General features: G+C 37.0%; 1 protein-coding gene and 1 long non-coding RNA gene across 5 annotated transcripts in view; one reads left to right on the forward strand and one right to left on the reverse strand.

The window, feature by feature from the left end:
- The window catches only part of PACRG (parkin coregulated), a 583,000-nt gene that overhangs the window by 447,087 nt on the left and 115,595 nt on the right, over window positions 1-20,318 (forward strand). The window lies entirely within an intron of this gene.
- Window positions 1-20,318, reverse strand: part of LOC140522368 (uncharacterized) — a 112,427-nt gene that overhangs the window by 83,668 nt on the left and 8,441 nt on the right. For all 4 annotated transcript variants that reach the window (XR_011973314.1, XR_011973312.1, XR_011973313.1 and 1 more), the window contains exon 2: window positions 14,790-14,838. This is a non-coding gene — a long non-coding RNA (uncharacterized lncRNA). The remainder of the gene's footprint in view (window positions 1-14,789; window positions 14,839-20,318) is intronic.

Below are 20,318 nucleotides of genomic sequence, written 5' to 3' on the forward strand. Positions count from 1 at the left end.
TTCCTGCTTAGAAATTCTTTGTGGTCATGTACTGAATCTTATCTAAACTTTGCATCTTCCCCACATACATATATCTGTTGTTGTTCAGTCATCTCCAGTTGTGTCCAGTTCTTCATGAACCCATTTCATGTTTTCTTGGCAAAGATATGGTTTGCCATTTCCTTCTCTAGTTCATTTTAGAGATGAGGAAACTGAGGCAGATCGTTACGTGACCTTTCTTAGGTCACTAAGAAATATAGGTAGTAAGTTTCTGAGGCAAGATTTGAGCTATACATGCATAGTATACATGTATGGAACATATCACATACATGCATGTATGTGTGTACATACATGTACATATAGTCCCCAAGATACTATTAAGCTTTAATAGTTTACATGACATGGTACAGTGCTTGCTTCATATAAAGAATTACTGAACTTTAGAAAGAATTTTAGGAAAAAAACTTTATAATTTCTTTTTTATTCTTATTTGTATTCATTTGATTTTTTCAGAAAAAAATTGTTATTAAGTTTCTCTATTTACCAAAATATTACATTAAAAATTCCACCATAGGAATCCAGTAATTGTTTGAAAAGCAAATGCAGAATAGCACATTTATTCAAATCCAACTCTGGTCAATAAAAAAGTCTCTTCAAAGTCTTTACAAAGCAAATTAGACAACAGACAGGACCATCTGCGAAATACATTGCATTCTCTGTCTAAATAAGCTCTTCTTTTTTAAGTCATAAGTCTCAGCTTTACTTTCTTGAGAAGGAAGATTATGCAGCTATTAGACCCAATGGCCTGAAATCACATCTTTACACACTGATCTTTAGTGTATGAGGCAGCTAAATTTAAAGGATTCCATTAAATCCCACACACATTTTGAATTTCTCTGTAGTTCTAAAATATAAGAAAGATGGGCTACCAGATATCTAATCCATTCCCTGTGACTCCAAATAAAATAATGCCGCCAAATCCCAAAACAAATCAAGGAATACTTTCATTCTGGATACTTTTCATGTCCCCAAAATATTTTTCCTTCCCTTTTTTCTTTCTTCCTTCTCCTTCCTTTCTCTATTCCTTTTTTTTGTTTTCTTCCCTTTCTTTTATATTCTTTTTCTTTTCTTCCCTTTTCTTTCTCTCTTTCTTTCCTTCCCAAAACTGCTTGAAAATTTTGTACAAGGGCAACTAACTATATATTGTGTATTGCTAGTAGGGTTCCGGGTACATGTACCCTACCCATCAGAGAAAAGTCTTGTGTTTGACAGGGTTCCTAATTACCAGCTGTCCTTTCAGATGGATTGAGTGCGGCAGGAGTTGACAGCATATTTGGTAGTCATAGTGGCATATGTGTACATATACACACACAGAGGGATGGCATGTTTTCCATGTTAGAGTTGCTTAGATGATTAAAAAAAAAAAAACACAACAAACCAGCAGCAGCTTTTTTTGAAGGACATAAACATCTGCCCTCCATTTCACAAGTGTTTTGAAATTATAATCATTAATCATGAAGACTAAAACATGCATACTTGAATAGTAAGAAATCAGGCAGCAGACAGGTCAGAGTTAGAATAAATAAGGTCATGTGATGAAAAAGGATAGGACTTGGAATCAGAGGCCAGTGTTTAAATCCTAATTCTGAAACTAAGATAATTAGTTGTCTGATTGTAGCAAAACATTGAATATCTGAACTTCAATTTCCTTGACTATAAAATGGGGATAATAAAACCTGTATTATCTTCCTCACAGGGTTATTTTCAGGAAAGGAAATGTTATGTAAAACTTAATATCTAAATGAGAGATATTATTAAGCTACATGCCGTTTCTGATTTTCACAATGCTATGGCTCCTGTATCTCTTTCTTTCTGTCCCTCTTACTCACTCTAACTTTGTTTTTCCTTTTCTATTACTATTACTGACCTTTCTTAAATGTGCACTATGAATATCATGTGTGCTTTGTTTTCATAGACCTATAAATAGTCAGTCAATAAGCATTTATTAAGGTCCTCCTATCTGCCAGGTACTGTATTAAATACTGGACATACAGAGAAAGGCAGAAGACAATCTCTCCTCTCAAAAAATTCAGTCTAATGTGGATGACAACATGCACATAACTATGTACAAACAAGTTTTATATAGGATGAATTGACAATACTCAACAGAGAGAAGGCACTAGGATTAAGGGAGAAAGACTTCTTGGAGAAGGTAGGATTTTAGCTAGAAATTGAAGGAACTTGGGTAAGTAAGGAGGGAGAATGTTCAAGGCATGGGAGAGGTACTGAAAATGCCCTAAGTTGGGAAATGGAATTTGAGGGAATATGCTGATTGTAGGGGCATTATAAGAAGACTGGAAAGGTTAGGGGACAGGGAATTCATAGAGGGGCTTTGAATGCTGAACACAGGGTTTTATATTTGATCTTGAAAGTGATAAGAAGGAGGCAGAGCCAAGATGGTGGAGTAAAGGCAGAGACTAGCCTGAGCTTTCCTCCAAACTCCTCCAAATACCTTTTAAAAAGTGACTCTTAAAAACAAATTCTAAAGCAGAAGGTGATAGGGAGCCAAAGAAGTTTGTTGGGGGATGAGAGGTGACATGGTCCTTTTTGTGCATTATGGTCACTTTCATGCCTGAGTGGCTGTTGATCTGGAGTAAGAAACTACTGCAATAGTCCAGTTGTAAGGTGATAAGGACCAAAATCAGGCTAATGCCTATGTCTGAGGAGAGAAGGGGGCATATACCAGATATATTATAAAAGTAAAATCGACAGACCTTGGCAGCAGACTGAATATGGGGAAGGTGATGGGACACGTAACAAGTAGTCTATAAAGCACAAAGAACTAATGCAGTATTATGGGGAACAACTCACCGAGGGCTTGATGTCAGAACAGTTTCTCCTGAAACTCTAGAGTCTTTATATTTTATACTGCCTTGCTCTAGGGTTTCTCCGGAGGAACCACTTGCTTTCAATTTAGAAACAATCCAACAGGTAAAGATCTACCATTACAAGTGACACTGTGAAGCACAGAGGATAAAAATAAAAACAAACAAGTCACTTTCTGTCCCCTGGGAGCTCCCATGCTATGGATATAGAGTCAAGACAAATAATTATATTACAAAGAAAATTGAGGAGGGAAGGGATTGGGAATGACAGGAGGCTTCGCAGAAGAGGGACTCTTGAGATGAACCTTAAAGGAAGACAAAATTCTGAAAAGTGTTGATGGAGGGGTGTATTTCAGGCAAAAGTGGTGGCTTCAATGAATTCATGAAGGTGAGAGATAGACTGTCTAGTTCAGGAAACAATTTATGATCCATTTGGACTGAAAGATCTAAGTTGATGAAAGGAAATAGTATGAAATCAAGCTAGAAGATTAGTGGGGAAAAACCAGATTGTGAATGGCCCTGTATACTTGGCCAAAGAGTTTATATTTTATCTTTTAGGCAATGGTGAGTCACTGAAGAGCATGTGGTCAGACTGATAGCTTAGAAAGAGTATTTTAGGAACTTAGTAGAGAATAGATTGAAGAAAAGAGGGCCTGGCATCAAGAAGACCAATTAGGAGGCTATTCTAGTAGTCCAAGTTTTAAGAGCCTGGACTAAAGTGTTGGTTGTGTGAGTAGAGAGACTATACAAGTGAAAGAGGTGGAGGCTGGATCAATAAGACTTGGCAACACACTAGATATGGTGAGGATTGGATAGATTGGGCCTGTTAGAAGGAGTGAAGAATCAGAGATGACAGTTGCACACAAAATGGTTTTTCATTTGAGAGTAATTGTGTCTTTTTCTTCCTTTACTTCTATTAGTGACAACTATCCCATAACAGAAGCCTCTTAAGAAATGTATAGTTCCCCTAAGCATTGCATGTTAAGGCATTCCTTTTGTAGAAAATGTAGACCAGAAATGAATAGGATAAGACTAGTGTCACTTGAAGCCCTCATGATTGACCTTCAGTGTCACCATTAAGAAACAAGAGTTGCTAAAAAAAAAAAAAAAAAAAAAAAAAAGAAACAAGAGTTGCTTCCTACCACCAGCATTTTCTTCTACCCATTCCTCCCAAAGTTCTTCTCATTTAGCTCTCTTAAAAGTAACCTATAGCCCCATATTGCATTATAGTTCCCCAAATACCAACTGAATTATATCAAACATGTAGTTTATATTTGCCCCTACTAAGCTCTTTGAGGGCAAAAACTTTTTGATTTTTTTCTTTGATTCCTTAAAGACTAACACAATACCTTCCTAGCAAATAGAAAGTGCTTAATAAGTGCTTATTGAACTGAACGTCTGTAGCTAATTGTAGGCATTTACTCTTTAACCTTTCCTCTATGCTCAAACCTCAATTATTGTCATAACTTCACTTATCCCATATGTGCACATGATTCCTAAATCTGTATTTCCAGCCTTATTCTCTCACCTCAGCTCCTGTCCTGAATCTCCAACTGCCTACTAAGCATTTAATAACACTAACACTAACTATACAACTCTATGTTGTTACAACAACAGCAACACTAAGAGTAACTAGCATTTATTTAGCACTTTTAGGTTCACAAGTATTATTTTATATTCGTAACAACCCTTAGAAATAGGTGCTATTAATGTCATTTTTTGGCAGATGAGAAAACTGAGGCAGAGACAGGTTAAATAACTTGCCAAGTCCATAGCTGTTCAGTTTCTGAGACCAAATTTGAACTCAGATCTTTCTGACTCCAGGCCCAATGCTTTATGCCACCTGCTTGACATTTAAATGTTGACTGTCATATAAAATTTGTTATGCAACAACTGCAATAATCACCTTTCCTCTCAAATATCACCTCCCGACTTCTCTTTTACTATTTAACTGATGTTCCAAGGCTCAAAAACCTTATACTAATCTTTAACTTTCCCACATCTCTTATCCCCAAGAAAGATTTTTTCTTTTGAAATGTCTAACATCCCTCCCTTCACCTCCTTCCCAAAACCACCATCATGTTTTAAGTGCTTTGCCATCTTATGCTTGGATTGTTGCAATCACTTGCTAGTTAGCCTCCTTGACTTCATTTGTTTTCTTTTCTCTGGTCCATTCAAGAACTACCTGCTAGATTTCTTCCCTTACACATTTCAAGGAGGCAGTTCTACTGTCTAGGAACCTTTTATGTGTCTATACTAATTTCTAAAAGATAAAACTCCTTAAAAATAGAAATCTCTTCCCAACTGGAATGGAAATCCAGCTTGGCTGGAGCATAGGTTGCATTGAAGAGAGCAACATGAGATAGGGCTGAAAAGTCAAGGTGGTGCCAAATAATGGAGGGCCTTAAATGTCAAGTGGAGTTTAAACTTTATTAGGCAATGAGAAACTAATGAAGATGCTACTAAGATAGTCTGAGCAAAAGAATGACACCACCAAATCATTGCATAAATTTTTTGGAAGATCATGCTAACAGCAGCACAAAGGATAAACCAGAATAGGTAGGAATCACTATGCATTTTCAATCTCTCCTTCTCCATGGGCTTTGTTTGACTCAAAACATAGTCAAATGCCCTAATATTGGAAGAATCTGTCCAACTCTTGGCTCCATTCAGCTTTTTTTTGTCTTATTTCTTTCCTCCCCTTCACAGGCCAAATTTCTTGAACTGAATTCAACAAATTCAATCCAGTTCAGTTTTATTCAACAAACATTTTACTATGCATATGACACTGCTATGCATTTGAGGTACAGAAATGAAAACTGACACAGTCCTAGCCTCCAGTCAAATGGGAAAAGTTCAACATGTGCACAAATTAATATAATACAAGGCAGACTAGGATAAAGACAAAGAAGATCCTGGCAAAATGTTGTAAGAAACGTGAAGAGAACAAGATCATTCTTATCTTTGAGGATGGTGGGGAGGGTTAGAGGTCATAAAATGTCTTCTTAGGGAAGGCGATAATAAGAGTAATTTGCCCTTTTATGGCATTTTAAAAATTTTATGAAGTGTTTTTCTTACAGTAACTTTGTGAGGTAGATCATGCAAGTGTTTTTCCCACTTGACAGATGAAGAAACTTAGACTAAGAAAGGTTAAATCTTTGGCCTGTGGTAACCATCAATGATGTTATGGACAAGAGTTGAATTCAGATCTCCTTGTTCAAAAACAATTAGGATTCTTCACTACACCATGCTGCTGCTTGTGTCATTTATTATGGTAAAGTTTCTTAACCCTATACCTTAAATGTTTATAATAGTTTCCTCTTCCAACCACTTAAAAATGTATTTAGTTAATGGGTATTTTTTCACTCAAATGAATTTTCCCCTCATGTGTGTGTGCACATGTGCGTGTGTGTGTGTGTGTGTGTGTGTGTGTGTGAGAGAGAGAGAGAGAGAGAGACTGTGGCTGTTTTACCATTAATGACAATCATTAGAAACAGTTTGGGGGCTTTTAGTTTCCATCTGATTGTGAGTTTATTTTGAAATCACCTTTAGAGGAGGAAAAAAGTGCTCTGTAATTTTATTTGTCTGAAGGTGTATTGTCAGAATGGATTCCCATTCAACCACCATCCTTATTTTCTATTCAGATTATAACTGTTCTCTCTTTGCCTTTCATTTTAAAAGGAATTGCTGGTAGGGGAGGGGTAAAGTGCTTGGCAGAAGAGGGATGTGAGACCCTTGGAAGTCAGGTGGAATTAGTTAGCTCAAGGGGATAACTGTCCTTATACCACTCCGCGTCCTTGATGAGAGGGCAAAGAGCTAAGAATGTGAGGTCCTGATCTCATAGAGGAAACTGAATCTGTCATTTCAGTGGCTTAGAGAACATCCAAATAAGGAAATTCCCTCCACCAACAGAGATTAGCGCCCCCTCTGCAAGTCTATAGTGTAAGAGTTGCCTATGGCACTGAGAAGTTAATTCACTTGCCCTGAGTCAAACAACCAGTATGGATCAGAACTTGAACTCGGGTCTTCTTAGCTCCATGGCCCTCCCTCTCTTATGCCATGCTGCCTCATAGAGTATCATTAATCTGATATATAGCATTAAATAGTATATGGGAAAGCACTTTGAAAAACATAAGAACGATACAAATATAAGATGGTATTGTTATTGTAGACAAAGTTAGTTATAGATAAAATGTCCCATCTTGTCTCCATGTTGAATCTATGCCATTTTCTTATGAAAACATGAATAAATTTCAGAGACTTATAAAAATTTTCTGTGTAATCTTGAGCACGTCACTTAATCTCATTGGGTCTGTTTCCTCATTGGTAAAATGAGGAGGTTGGAAGGCTTTTAAGGTTCCTTCCAACTCTTAAGTCCGAGATCCTATGACTCAAAATACTTTTAGCATAATTCACATTGCATTTTTGGCAGTTACAGATGTCCCTTTCCTAAATTAGCAGACCTGAGACAAGGTACTTTAGCAGGTTAAAGAGCAAGGTTACCTTAGGAGGGCATGAATTGAGTCATGTTAAACCAGTGGTTTCAAAATAAATTTATCTGGGGACCCTAATTTCTTTCTGAAGAAGGGTTTGAGCAGATTTCTATGTATGCTCTTGGGAAAGTAAACATGAAATAGCATTCTTTTCTTTCACTGCAACAAGGAGATCACGAGTTGATCTATAGCATTGATGGATGCCAGAAGGGGAAGAAAGCTGAATTTTTGTGGCCCTGAAGGGAATTTAACTTCCTACATCTCTTTAAATTAGAAAGGAAGTCACAGGGAGATCCCATTCACTTTTTTCCTTTAACCAATTGGAAGAGAGATAGATTTGAAGGCAAGAAGGCAGATAATTTCTTCATTCTAAACCTACACCATCCCTGACATGCCCACCTTGAGAAAAGAGCAGTAGCTACAGCAGAATGCACAGAAAATGATTACTCTTTACCAGTCTGTATACCCCTTGGGTACTGTCTCAGAGAGCATATCTCAGCAAACACAAGTGGATGCCAGCACAGGACATGGTTAGCTGTCACCCCTGCAGGCCATGTAATGGGGAAAGCAGTAGACCCAAAGAAGAATTAACCCCCAAATATGTAAGTGAGAAGAGTTTACTCCCCAGATCTATCATACCTTCCTCAATTCTATCTATGAGAAAAGAGTTAACCTTGAACTCTAAATGCCAAGATCACACACTCCTCATCCATGTGTCACATATTTCTGAGCTCATACATACTTTCCTAACAGCACACAAATACCATGAGAAGGACAGGATCAAATATCACAAATGCCATTCTAGATGCAATGATGGAGTTCTGACCAGTAGAGTTTCCAGAGGAGACAAAACACAATGTTTTTATTTTGTTTTTATTTCTATTCTCGGTTGCCAGGTAAAAATTAATAATTTCATAAATAAATCAATTTATGGAAACTCTTGGTATGTCCAGGATTTTCATATTTTGATAAGCATTTTCTTCTCCATATATGGTACTCATTAATTTCACTCAATAATTTATCCTGTGATTACAAGAAGAGATAACGTGCTTGATACATTAAGAAAGGGTTTTTCTTTTTTAAAAAATAGAAGAGAAAAAACTTTGCTTACCTTGTCAGAAATACTGACAGAACTTTCATGTGTAAAAATGTGTCATCATTTAAAATAACACATTTAAAATAACACCGCTGATGAGTTTCTCTATTTCATTTAAGTATGGTGGTTTTTTGCTTTGAAGAGTAATGATTTAAAATTTTTTTAAAAGTTTAAAAAAATTGAAAATTACCTTAAGTTCATAGACCTATAAAAAAAAACCTCTGAGGTTGTTGGTGAATTCTAATGCTGTACTATCCTTTTCTAGGCTCTATTTGGGCAATAAAATCTTCCATTTTTTCTGTACTGTTGAAGGATGGGGATTATATCCAGAGACATTGCCTTTTCTAGAAGCTTTGGAGAGCTCTTAGCATAAGGTGCTCAGACACTGGGCCCCTGGAAGTGGGGAAGGATAGGATAGGGAAACATCGACTCCTGCCAAAAGCCCACCAATTCTCTTCTGTCTCATTGCCTCCTTCCTCTCCCAACCCGCACAAGTGCAGAGGATTGAGTTACGTGTCTTTACTGTTTGTTAAGTAATGTTATACTAATGAAAAGGGGTTGAGTTAGTATATTTGTCCAGTGGAAGCCAATGGAATGATGCCAATGGTATTCTTGTGCAAGCTAATCATAGTGGGGCAGGTGCGTAAGTCAATCAGCCTGCAGCCCCAGCTCTTATAAATCAGAGGAGGGAAACCCCCTCACCTCAATTTGTTAGATTCAGCTTCCCTCCCTCCCCACACACACACATGCATGCCTAGGAGTAGTAGAGTGAGCTTTCTTCCATCTAGATACACAAGGTTATATATTTTTTCTTTGTGAAGCTGGGAAGAATTGCCGACTCTTCCACTTAAGGAATTTGGAGGAGCCAGAAGAAATAGGAATCATGCCTACTTCCTTGTAACCTTGGTTGCCATGAATGAATAAATAATAAAAGCATTTATTCATTATCTGTTATGTGCCAGGCACTATGCTAAGCACTGGCAAGGCAAAGAAAGGCAAACAACAAAAACAAAAATCAGTCCTTGTTCTCAGGGAGCTCAAGTTCTGAATGGGGACAAAAAAATCATCCAAACAGCTATATATAAGTAAGATATATACAAGATAAATTGGAAATAATTTCCAAGGGAAGGCATTAGCATTAAGGAGAGTTAGAAAAGAATCTTTCCTGGTGATATTGCAATTATTCTGTTATTGTTATAATTGGTATTATTCTAATGGGAAAGAGAGCACATACAAGAATATGGTGGCCAAGGAATGATATTTTTGGTTAGGGAAAAAACAGGGGTGGTGAGTGGAATCATAAGGCAATCAATAAATTGACAATATGCCCTTTCAAGGACTGGACATGCTGGTTTGATTATTCCCAGAGCATGAAGTGGAAAGGGGTTAGGAGTACCCCTGGCAACAGATCACAGACACAGCAATTATTTGCCGTAGGCAAGGTTCAAACATTTTTCCCTACTGTGTATGTTAGAGGTCTTGAACCTCTACTGTAATACAAGATCTGGATTTTTTTTTTTTGCAAAGCCACATACCATGGTGAATGGAATTTCCTGGCATTATACGTATGTGCATTAAAAAATATACTTAAAAGTAGCTCTCCTTGTGCACGTACACACACCCCTTGTTGCCCTGAATCCTGCCTGTGATAAGGAAAACTTGAGTCCTGCCTAGACTAATTAGGTGACTGAACAAATCACTGCCACAGCTCAAACCATGTATTTCTCATCTGCAAAATGAGAAAGAGGTCACTACCAATGTCTGTCTTTCAAGGCCACAAACAAATTCAGTTTTTTGTGTCCAAGTTTCCTTTTATTCTGCAAAATGTCATAGAATAAGTAGCATAAATTGGTAGCCACTGTCAACTTCTCTGGATTCTTAATTTTCAGAGTTCACAGAAGAGTTTTTTGTGACTGCTTTTCATGTTAGAATTATAATTACTCAGGATACATGAGTGAGGCTTATATTGGACACCATGTGGCCTGAACTGCCACAGATCACCCATGTAAATGCCAACTAAAAATACTTTCTTTTGACTAAAATAAATGGATAATTGGGGGAAAGAACAATTACCTAGCCTTGATTATCCATTTTGCTTTGGGCTGTGTAGACTCTAGTCACAGCACTAAAAGCATGAAAGAAAAGTAGAACATGGAAAAATGAACCACTTTCCTAACACATTTAATATCAAGTATCAATATATAGGTGGTTCAGTGGATAGCGTGCCAGGCTCATCTTCATGAGTTCAAATGTGGCCGTAGACACCAACCAGCTATGTGACCCAAGGCAAATCATTTAACCCTGATTGCCTCAATTCCTCATTTGTAAAATGAGCTATAGAAGGAAATGGCAAACTACTCTAGGATCTTTGTCAGGAAAATCACAAAATGGGATCACAAAGAGTTAGACACTGCTGAAAAAATTGAGCGACAGCAACAATAAGTTGAAAGGTTCAATGCACATTATTCTCACAGTTATCTGTATATCAGACACATATTTGTAACACTAAGGACTGTGGCCTGATATCCAGGTTTGGCCAAAATTGTGTTTTTGTATAACTGCCCTGGATGACCAGGAATCCCAGAAAATATCCTAGGAAGGCTGATGCTTGTTATTGTAGATAATGTGAACTTATGCTTAAAATTATTTTGAGTGTTTGGATTGATTTAGCTACCACATATAAAGGATTGTATTAAGTACTTCAAATTTGGTAAATAGTTCAGTCTAACACCTTTTTCCTACACTGTCAAAAGGCCCAGGTTAATTTTTATTTGAACACAATCAGAAAACTTGCCCAGGACCAGCTATAATGATGACCTCCCCCATCCCTTTTCCTCAAAGATGAGAGTTATGGGTGAAGAAGGAAAGGGAGACTATGTTATATAGTAGAAAGGGGAATGGACTCACATCAGGTTAGGAAACTTTGGTTCCCAGAAGCCTAGTTCTGCCTCTAAGTAGCTGTGTGACTCTACAAGGCACATGACTTCAATTTCCTTTCACAAGGCCCCAGGTTCCTCCTCTGTAAAATAAGGGCAAAAACTGTATAATTGTAATTACTGATCTTTACCCCAAAGAAGACACAATGTCAGTGGAGAGATCGGGGAGTAGGAGTATGGAATGCTATATACACTGTGAGAAACAGTCAATGCATCATGGTTCTGTAAAAACTTACAAAAATTAAACCTTTATTGCAAGGGAAGCGTTCTTGGGGACAAAAAAGTTTGGAGTAGAAGCATATTGAGAAAGTATTGAAATGTAAGAAAAGTAAAAGTAAGCCATCAATACAACTTTAAAAGTAATAAAATGAGAGGTCTAGACTAAAACTCTGAAGTCCTTTCTAGCACTAATATCCTATGGACATAAGCAGATATGATGAGATGACTTCTATTCTACTTCTTCCTGCCCCATCCTACAACTGGTTAAAATGTTGGTCACATAAGCAATCAGCCAGGAAAAAAAAAAAAAACCTCACTGTTCAGTAACTAGAACCCATCAAATAAATTGTCAGTGAAGGTTAATCTGTATAACTAAAGAAACTTTGCTTGCCTCAGGTTTTGGTTGGCATTTTTCCTTTCTCTTTCAAATCATGAGTTCATGTAACAACTGCTTGAGTGTGCATCACGCTTCTAATCCCCTAAAGGAAGAGTTAATTCTATCCCCCTTCCCTGTAGCATAGTGATGGCAAAACTCAATGTTATTAAAATACATTGGTGTCACAGCCTCATCAAAAAACAGCCATCGGCACTGTCCCCAAATTGTTCAGAATTTGTATCTTCACAAGACTAATTGATGTTACAATAAAATAGAGAGATGGTACCTGTCAATTTACATATATGAATTGGGCCTTTTTAATGGGACTTGCTGTAAATGAATCTCTGCAGCTTTTATGCAGTTTTACAAATCATATGGAATTTGGTCCATTCAGAATATTCCTGATTTTGTTTTAATTAGTCCCATGCAATCTGAAAATAGATTGTTTTGATTTAGAGCAAGGTTTTTTCATCTTTTTTGTGTCATAGACTTCTTTGGCAGTCAGAGTAAGATTATGGATACCTTCTCAGGATACTATTTTTTTTTATTCATACTTGACAGAAATGCTAAACTTTATTTGGGGTAAGTGAAAAGAAAGATGTGTTTTTTTTTTCTCCCTCCAAGTTCAGGGACCCCTTTGAAATCTGGTCGTTGAAGCCTTGGAGATCTATGGGCCTCAGGTCAAGAACTCCTGATTTAGATGAAATGAAAAGGGAGTGTGAATGTGAGTGTGTGTGTGTGTGTGTGTGTGCATGTGTGCATACACACAATGCACATACATACATAGTATATATACATACTTATGATATATTGTGCACACGTGCACATATGCTATATGTCATATAGTATTGTATAGACTAGATCTCATGTAGTCTATATAATATATACTCTATATTTTATAGTATAAATTATATATGCTAAATTATAAGACCATGTGTAATATACCATATATAGTATATTCTAAATTCTAAGTATATGGTATATATGTATTGTCTTGATAGATTTTCTGATTTCAAAGAATATCAAGGATAAATTATATTTTAGAAATTTTGGAAATTTGGAAAATTATATTTTGGAAAAAATTTGAAGTGATGTAGCATGCAAATTATGGCGGAATTGGAGAGATTTTTGTTTATGTGAAGTACTATCTTCATAAATTCCCCTCAAAAGATGCTCTTGATCACATTAGAATAGCTATGTGATTCACTAATATTAGTTGGACCTCAAACTAAGTATCATATATTCTTTAGGTATCTTTCAATAGACTGTTGTTGTTATGACCAAATCTTCAGCACTTTCATGCTGTCTTAGAATTTAATTTTCCCTGAACTGTATTCCAAAAACTTTTACTTCTAGGTTCTTCCCATTATTTACTATATTACTATGCATATTTCTAAACACAAGGGGAAATAATCCCATATTTCCTTCTTCTTTGAAAGGTCACATATAGGATATGGGGAAATTGGAACCTATATGAGTATGTTACAGAAGCCAAGGCATAAAGAGCTGGACAATATAGAGATTGGCCTCAGCTACAGAAAGATCAAAGCAGGTTGTCAGTTCCCAGGAGAGGTCAGGAAGCAAAAGGAGCTTAGCAAAGTGCAAAGAGAACAAAGCCAAGTTGTAAGAGAAAAGCTCAGTGAAGGTTGGGAGATAAATGCAGTGCTGGTCAAAGGCTTATGGATCCATACAGGGGTTTGAAACAGAGACCCAGAGATCAGGGAGACTAGTCAGACCTAATATGTTTGAGATTTACAAAAAAACAAAACAAAACCAAAAAGGAGGTTTTGTCACAACTGATATCAGATCTTCCAGGTTCTCTGGCTGGGTATATCTCTTATAATTAGATTTGGATATATTATTGATAAAGAAAAAGGGATATATTGATGAATGATGAGTAGGGCAAGAAAGAAAAGGAAGGCACCACATTTTATTGAAATAATATTACTGGGCATTTTGTTTTGATATTTGCTTGATTTGCTTTCTATCAAATTTCTCTTTAGGATACTAATTTTTTCCTTTCAAGAAGTAGATATTTGTAACAAGTATCAATTTTTCTGGCTTCCTCTTAGTTCTTTAAATCTTTCTCAAAGGTGAGAGGTATTGGTTAGTTTTTTTTTTCCCCTCAGTGAAATCATTTTTATTGGCAGAAGAAAACTTCCCTCCTGCTCTGTATGTCACCATAATATTTAATCTCTTACTAAAAGATCAGAGCCTCTTTTTCAACAAATTTTGTTTGACCTATGCTTTTATCACTATTTAAAGATCAGCTTATAGACTTTGTCTTCTGCAGTTAAAATAATGATCACTGTCTATTCAGTCTTTTCCCAAATAGGGAAAAGTAAGACCTGCTCCTTCAAAATGCTAAGAGCTAAATAATCCCCCCAATAAGCAAGTAAACCTAGGTGTATATTTCAAAACTCCATGTATAAATAGATTTTGAAATCAAATATTAAATACCAGTTTTTTTGTCACTTCCTTGAAATTCTACATTCACATTTTCCCTGATGCTAGACACTTTCCAGTAAATTTAACTTCCCATTCTGTTTAGGTGTAGAAATAATAGCTAACAATAAACTGTTGTGAAAATATGAGTATTATTTCAACATCTAGAATTAGAAGTTTCTTCATTTTCATTTGTAAAAGATAAATATATTATTTATATGTGACTGTAAATAAGATTCACAAACCAACAAACAGAATATGGTGATACTTGTATAGACAGATACATTTTCAAAATTTAAATGGGTACCATACTTTTAGCAAGTAAAAAGTGCCATTTGCATCTAATCAAAGTACTGTTACCTGTTGTAGGTGGGAGAAACTCCGTGGCCTGGTGGATAGAGAACCGGTCCTGGAATCAAGAAGACTCAAGTTCATATATGGTTTTAGACACTTACTAGCTGTGTGACCCTGCATAAGTTACTTAACTTCTGTCTGCCTCAGTTTCCTCATATATAAAATAGCAATAATAATAGCCCCTAGCTCACAAGGTTGCTGTGAAGATCAAATGAGATGATAATTGTAAAAGTGCTTACCACAGTGCCTTGGCATTTAAGAAAAAGAAAGCCTATTCCTTTCTCTGTATGGGATGAATCTGATTTTTAAAAAAGAGCAATTTGTTCATCTATAAAGATATTCATTCTAAAGGAGAAATGCATTAAGAAAAATCCAGTGTGTAGATGACTAAAGGAATCAAATACGAAAAAAAAAATGACTTTTTCTTCCTATATGATATGAAGTAGAGAATACTTACTTGAAAGAGGCAGGGCTACTAAGACTGTCTTGGACTGCCATAAAGGAACATACTTAAGCAGAAGATAAAACTGAAACTCAGCTTTAAGGGAATTAATATTTTGGCCACAACAAAGAGTGGGACCTATTTGCCCCTCCAAGTTAAAATGACTGCAGGAGGAACAAAACAATAGAAGGAGGAATGATTGTCATGGCAGGCAGGAGACTTTTCGCTGCAACACCTTCAACAGAAATGGAAACCCTTTGTGCCTCCCTGGGATCAGAATGCCATCTAGCAAAGGTTCAAGATATGCTTCTTAAGAGCTAGGCTCACCCCTTCAGGTGTTCTCCATCATGGAATGCCCTGCAGCCTCTGTTCTAGTGACATGCATGCCCATGTGATAGTAATTCACAATTTTATAGTGTTTCGTAAATTACAAAATGCTTTCCTCATAACAATCCCATGAAATACATAGTGGAGTTGCCATCATTCCCATTTTACAGATAAGGAAACTGAGACTCTGAGAGAAGTTAGGTGGTCATGTAGCTAATTAGGTACCAGAACGGGCATTTGAAACCCTGTCAGACTTTTTCCACTCTATCACTGCCAGTCAGGCTCTATCATATTTAATATATGGTGTAATTTCCCTTCTGCAAAAGTTTTTGAAAAAGATGTGGCTCCTGCATAGCCACATACTGCCCTTAGCAAAAGATACAGGAAATGACTTTAAATGGACGGAGGTAGAATAACAGGACGCTGTGATCATCCAGTCCAGTTACTGTTTTCTCTCATAGCCAATATGGGGAGAAAAGCAACCCTTGACTCAAATAGGTAAAGATTTTACTCTGTCCTATGGACCATGCTAGCTTCCTCTGACCACCAGACATTCTTCCTTTCTGACCAGATAGGTTACTTAATAGAAGGGGAAAATCAGAGTCATCTCAATGGTTCTTCCTGTCACAAAGACGTCAAATTAGCATTAGTACAGTAAGATGAATCCAGAATGCTACTCTTTTAACTCTAACACAGAGTCTGATAATAGTTTTGGCTTAATGATAGCATAATAGGTCAACAATTAGAAATAAATGTGTATCCGAAACCAGAGCCAAAGGGCTTAGCCAAAAAGATTGAATCCTTGGACTCTTCTACCAGTGATCACGCAAACATTGTGCTTTGAAGCTAATGATTTAGCAGAATATAGTACCTCTAGGAAGTCAGAGTACCTGGATGAGCCGACCCTGTATTTATTATGTTGATGATTGTGTTCCATACCTTCCTAATACCAAAGAGGACACATTTTATTCTTTTATCCTGTACTTGTTTGTATGTTATTCTATAATCAGTCTCTTGAGTTTATGTGATTAAGAGCTGGAAGAGACTTAGAGACCATCCAACCCCTCATTTTACAGATTAGGGAGGCACTGAGGCCAGAGATGTTATGAAACTTGCTAAGAGTCACACAGAATAGCAAGTAATAGCCAGGATTCCAAACCAGGTTTTCACACTCCAAATCCAGTGTTCTTACCACTGCTCCATACTACCAAATTGTCCATGTCTGCAAAAAATATTCAGAGACTCCAAAAGCAAATTATTTTATTCCTTCCTCTCCTACCCTTATCACTTTAGAGTTAAACAGAAAAAAAGCTTAAGTAAGCAGACGTGGCCATCTAATAATAACAACATTTCACATTAATCATTACATGGTGATTTATTTCCCTTTTGCTCTGTATATATCTTGTATATACATAGAAGTTTTCACATTATCTCCCGATAGAACTCCAAGGACTGTTTTTCTCTGTATCCCCACGGCTTAGGGTGTACCTGGCACATAGTAAGCACGTAATAAATGCTTGTTGGCAGACTGAATGACTGATATACACAATGTATGCCTCACAAAAACTCTGAGGTAGTAGTATATAGTATCCTTCTTTTTGCGTATGAGGAAACTGAGGCTGAGAGTTTAAATGACTTGCCCACAGTAAGGAAAAGAGATAGGATTCAAAGGCAGGTCTTCATATTCCAAATCTAGTAGTTTCTACATTGATGTAACTCCTTTCCATACAGGCCACATTGACAGATCTAGTCCCGTTAGAAGTAGACCCAACACAATTTTTTCTTTGCCTTCTTCACCCCATTCCCCAACAGTAAGCAGTACCATTTCTGTCCTGAGAATAAGATTATGCAAATAAAAGGATTTGCAATTAGAGGAAAAGTAAAATTGCTCATGGTGCATCAAAATGTTTTATCCCAAATGACATAAGCACACTTTTTCCTTACTTCCCTTACTTTTAACCTGTGGGAGAAAAGTTAGACTCATTGGAAGTCAGAGCTAGAAGGTACCTTGAAGGTCACCTGTTCCAAAGTCACTTTACAGAAGGGGACATTGAAGTACAGAGAGATTAAATGATTTTTCCAGGGTCAGATAGGTAGCAGACAGTGAAGCTAGGACTTGAACCCAGTTATTTAGACTTTCAGTCAATTGCTGCCTCTATTACACCACATTGCCTTTTATTGAAAAGTGATGCACTGAATCACAGTAATTTTCCTTAAATCACTGTGCATAAGCAAAGTTCTATGCATTTTGAAACATTCTTTTTAACTTTTGCTTCCTTTCTCTAACCCAGGCACACCTACCTGACCACTGGTGTCATTTAACTGCATTATTTATTATTTCTTTGAAATTTGGTCAAACTTGCTTATGATTCCACTCTCAGACCACCATGACCAATGAGGCAAAAATGCATCACTATGACTTTCCTTTGGTTTAACAGTCCTCTGCTTCTCCCACCATTTCATTAGGTTAACTGGTTCTCCAAAGTGATGTACAAAGTTTCTCAGCACTGTCATTTTGGCCATTACAACCTGGGGGTAAAGTGGAAACTGAGTGGTACGAGTATGAGAAAATAGGTACTTGTCTACTTGATATGCTTTGAAAGAACATCAGAATGGTTCTCTGTTGCCCTCTCCACATTACCTAAAATTCTGAATTTCATCTTGTCAGGTTGTATAAAAATTCTACTGATTAGAGATTTGAGATAAGAATCTTCTCTTTTTATTTAAAAATGTTTCCAGAAAGCTTGAGTAGGAGATAGGGAGGACTATCAGACACTGAAGTTGAAATTGCTTTACAAGGAATGATAGGATGACAAGATTTGGAGCTAGAAGGGATATTAGAGATCATCGAGTTCAATCCTCTAATTTTACAGATGAGAAAACTGAGACCTAGAGAAATAAGTGGCTTTTCCAGTATCACACAGATAGTAAGTAAATAGCAGAACTGAGATGAAATCCTGTACTTTCCAACTGACTCCAAGTTCAGTGCTTTCTCCAGTACCGCAGAGATTACTTTCCCCCTAAAAACCTAACTCTTCATAGCATTCTGTATATAGTAGATGGTTAATGAATAGTTTTTTGATGAATAAATGAATGAGAAATTTGATAAAGGCAGCATATAGAAGATACTCAGGGTCTTATGGGATGAGGATGGGAGTGCCAGGAGATGGGTGAAGGGCAAAAAACTGGTCACTGGAACAGAAACAAAACAAATTTTGACTTTTAACAATTAAGCATATTATCCCAAAGTAGGGAGAAAGTGGGAAAGGATTCACTAATGGAGACAGCCTGAAGCATGGCAATGAACACCATCCTTCCTGCCACTGAAAACCCATTCACATGTCACCTTTGGTACACCATAGTTTGTTGACCCTTGCTTTGAACCTGCATTTCTAAGAATGATTGGGGAACAGTACATTTAAGGAGCTATCTAGATGATATGTTTTAAAAATTGCAAAAATGCCATATGAAAATTTATCTACTTCAGTAACTAACAAGAGCCTGAAATAACTAGCCATTCGTAAAGATTCTCTATATGAAACTATATTATTTAACTAGATTAAGGTATTATGTTATTTGGGAGGAATAACAAATCATCAGGGATTAGTTTATGTAATTACTGCATTGTGGTGGAAGAGAAAACAGGATCCAGAGTAAATAGGGTTTTAGGATGGGGAAGTTTTGAAAGGGGACATAGTTGGGAGGGCCAACCTCATGAGTGTAGGGATTAGTCAACCACTTATCTGTTATGGTTTCACTAGTGCCAACATAAAATGTTGCTGAGTAAAACTACAGCTCTACCCTTTCTGAGTAATACTTAATGTGAACATTCCACATTGATTCCTGTTTAAAGGCAGTTATCCCTGGAAGGCAACTAACCCTTAATGAGAATCTATTTACAATCCTTTCCTAAGAGCAGATTTTCTTAGGAAAGTGAGCGGTAAGAGTAGAAGGGCAGTAGGCCTAATAAAAGATGCCTTTGGCAGGGGAGTTGGAGAAAGAGTAAGGAGGCTGGTAGCACCAAAAAAAGAAAAAAAGAAAAGAAAAATTCACCAGTTGACTGAGGACTTGCCCTGGTCTTTTTCCATGGGATGTTGCAGTGGTAGAGGACCTTAGGTTGGCAAGATACTAGTATAGAAGATATTGGGAAGCCTCAGAGGCACAGCCAGCATGAACCTAGTGGGAAGAGGAGGTTCAGTTTACCTGGACTATGTCTTTGTAAGGAGAAAGGTTAGCCTGGGCAAACTATATAGGTTTCTGTGATGCTAAAGGACTGACAGCTGCTGGGAAGATGCAGAAGGGACCTGGGTAGGATGTGTGCCCCATTTGAGGAGGAAGCATGCCCCAGGATACCACGGGGATTCTATTTTGCTGAAGGGAAAGAATGTTCTAGAATAAAGCAGCTTCCAATAAAAGGAGAGGAAGAGGTATTGGGGGGAAGGAAGGCTTTAAAAGGCAAAAAAGTATCCCTTAGCTGCCCTCAAAAGTTTCTGCCTTTAGTCTCACCCAGTCCCAGGGTCTCTACCTTCGAGCTTTATTTGAGGAATGAAGCCTAAAGGGAAGCAGGAAATGCAAAAAGGAAGTGAAAAAAGGCAGAAAACACAAGAATTTTGTCTCCGTCATGATTTTGTCCTGAGCCAGTCCTAAATAAAATAGTCATTCACTTTTCCAAAGAATTCAGAGCACAATTGAGCCATTTATATATTAATTTCATGTTTTATTTAAATGGAGAGTATCAATTAGACACAGTGAACTTACTAGCATAT

The sequence above is a fragment of the Notamacropus eugenii genome, chromosome 2 (assembly GCF_028372415.1).
Source record: "Notamacropus eugenii isolate mMacEug1 chromosome 2, mMacEug1.pri_v2, whole genome shotgun sequence".
NCBI lineage: Eukaryota > Metazoa > Chordata > Mammalia > Diprotodontia > Macropodidae > Notamacropus > Notamacropus eugenii.